The sequence below is a fragment of the Pyrus communis genome, chromosome 3 (assembly GCF_963583255.1).
Source record: "Pyrus communis chromosome 3, drPyrComm1.1, whole genome shotgun sequence".
NCBI classification, from domain to species: Eukaryota; Viridiplantae; Streptophyta; class Magnoliopsida; order Rosales; family Rosaceae; genus Pyrus; species Pyrus communis.
The window spans coordinates 4,883,635-4,886,724 of record NC_084805.1 but is presented as its reverse complement, the minus strand read 5'-3'; the positions used below and the strand labels follow the sequence as shown (position 1 = coordinate 4,886,724).

Sequence of the window (3,090 nt, the reverse complement as noted above, 5' to 3'; positions counted from 1 at the left end):
ACACCAGAATCTCAAAACGACCGATGCCACGGAAATAGCCATGCCCTATTGCTTCTCCTCGTTCCCAGTTTGCTCTGAAATGGGGGTGTGACTCATAGTTTGATCTGGAATGGGAGTTTGACTTCTAGTTTGTTCTGCAATGGGAGTTTGAGTTATAGTTTGCTCTACAATGGGAGTTTGAATCTTGACCGAATAAAATTATTGATCAAAATCGTTCTATTTATTAATGCTTGTTCAGAGATATAATCATACCAAACAGAAAGACTCAATCCATTGCTAACATCAGCAACCCTAATTTCCCACCAAAAGAACTTAGCTCAATAGATTTCTTAGGAAACAATTCTTAGTCGCTGCGAACCACGAACTACGCAACCGAAACAGAACCGGATTAAATAAAAGCACTTTGAGTAAAGAAAACAAAGTGAAATCTGTTTTCCATCCAAATAATCTTTTAGCTCTCCGTTCAGCACTTTTGATATGTTTTATTTAAAATGGTTTCTGGAATCAGTCATCTCATAGGGTATTTTGACTCTCTTTTTCATTCATTTCACGCAAACCAATCATACATTTAAAATAGGGCTTGGATAGCCTAATGTAAACTACACAAAAAAAAGATTTAGAACTTGGTTTAGCGGCTGAAAATAATTTGTGCCTCCAAATAATAATGCTTACCCATAACCTAGATTTTAAAATTAGCATTTTGTGGCATTTGGATGTGAAAACTGAAGCGGCAGGTGGCAGCAGTGGTACCAAATTACAATTCTAAATCTAGTAACAGAATCCGGCTGATAATTAACCCAGAATATAAAATCTAAATAAGTTAGAGCAAAAATCACCTCAAATCTTTGCTTCTCTTGTACTTTGGTATTATGGGGTTGACTTGTAAACGGTAGATAAAGTCCTGAAAACCAAGAATGAAAAACATTCTTTCAGTTAACCAAAAACCATTCATAAACGGAGTACGACATGTAAACAAAAAATAAATCTTGGAAAGCAGACATAAACAAACTTCAATCACAATTACTTTAATACATATTTGGATACAAAGGAAAATTGAATTTATTAAATTTTGATATAAAAAACATTAACTAATGCAGGAAGAACATTTGTGCCTCAATGGCGTGAGAAGTACTCAAAACAAACTTTGTGATGTGTAAACAGAAAACGATCATGCTCTCCAACCTAATGCAGAAAAAACATTTGAATTCTTCCATGATATCCATGATTTGCACATATTTATATACCAATTGAGAATAACAATTTAAAGCCCCCCCCACCCCTTCTCCCCCACCTGAAAAATTCACCTAAAAACCACATTAACCGCCACAGTTTAAGAATCCAGATTACATTTTTCAACAAAAAAGAATCATCCTTCAATTATTAGCCTAAATATTGATTTGCAAACACAATGTAGCAAAAGAGTTGTTCAATAGCTCATTTTGGATTATAGGAAGTCCATTCAAAGAACTGAAAAAGCATAAATGAAAATATTCAAGAACCAACCTTTTTTGGAAACCATTGGTTCTAGTCTTATGATCTTTGATATATTTAGCGAGAACCAAATTAATCTGAAATAAAAAGAAACATGTTAGTTAAATCAACTCAGAATTCAAAACTAATATAGATTGACGGTGAAAAAAGGTATTCGCACACACATAATGCAATACACATGTGTAATATACAATTGAGTAAGATACTTTGATGCCATGTGGATCATTAACTGTTCCCTTGAGCCACAATTTTATTTGAATTAATGTACTAAAGATTAATGCTATGTACATTGAAAACGTCGAGTGATTGTTATATCAAAAGAGTTGACCACACAGGTAGGCCATGCGGCTTTGGATCGATATTAGTACACTTACATGCAAAAAATTATGAAATATTGATTGGTTTATTAATAACGTTAATGAAGATTCTTGTTTTTGGCGTGTCTCAATGAATGTTGTTTTGTTACGTCGTTTTAATACTTAACATTATTAGTTAAATTTAAATACATAATGTTATGATAAAATGATTTAAACTTAACGTTATTGGTAACAGCATACAAAGTTTCAAAAAACAACATTGAACTTAACTAAGTTTGATGTGAGGATTATTTTGAATTTAAATCATAGATCTCTGCTCTAATCTGTGCACACACAACATACACATTTTAAAACAAATAATAACAATCACAAAAGAACCAACAGAGTGATGGCATAAAAATCTCAAGCATGTGGTGTCATCTGTCAATGAACAAAAATAAGATGTATCATGTATTGTAGAGGATTAGATAACTGAGAATTCCATTCAGAGTCACCACAATGACAACAAAGAATAGAAGCATGAACAAAAACATGCAAGACACATACAATGTGTTTTTTGCATAGAGGTTGTAACACTGAAAAAGTAGCAGAGCAGGAGGAAAAAGAGAAATGGAGAGCAAGGTGGTAGCCAAAAGAGAAAATCAGAGTTATTAATATCTTCTTAGCTCTCCTAATTTAATAATTTAGACTCAAAATAAATTCTGTCAGATGTCTTTCCGAATCCATGTTTTGAGAAAGATGGTACTGTCCAAGAAGAGCGGGACTTTTCCTTTCTAAAAAATGGAAGCCAACAGCAATCATGAATAAAAGTGGGCAGAGAATATAAAATTCTACTTGTCTTTTCTTGTGGCTTTGGTGGGTTTGGCAAATGGTTTTTTTTTTTTTTTTTTTTTTTTTTTTTTTTTTTTTTTTTACAGCAATGGACGGTAGCAAGAAAGGGGGAGAGCAGACAGGCAGCAGAAAAGCAAGAAATAATCAAATTGGACTCGAACTTACCAATTTTCTATTCAAATAAACTGAAAAAAGGAGTTGGAATCAAACTAACCTCCGTTTTCTATATGCAGCAAACTGCATCTTGTTTTTGCCCTCGTTAGCAACATACCATTGGCTCTGTACACACCAAAAAATGCTCTGTACACACCAAAAAAACACAGTAAACACCTCATTCATTACTAATAACCATTTCAATTAATTTATTATTTAGACAAATTTTTCAACGATTCCGAAGCTCAGATAAAATTTGCAGGAGAAAATTGAGATTATATGCAATTGTATGTCAAAT

The 3,090-nt window shown here is 32.9% G+C and overlaps 1 long non-coding RNA gene across 1 annotated transcript; it reads right to left on the bottom strand.

Annotated features, from left to right (window-relative positions):
- Positions 1-1,539, bottom strand: LOC137727772 (uncharacterized). Its single transcript, XR_011067851.1, has 3 exons — positions 1,504-1,539; positions 837-901; positions 1-134 (listed from the first exon to the last, which is right to left on the bottom strand). It is a non-coding gene; the product is annotated as an uncharacterized lncRNA (long non-coding RNA).
- Positions 1,540-3,090: the final 1,551 nt, after the last annotated feature.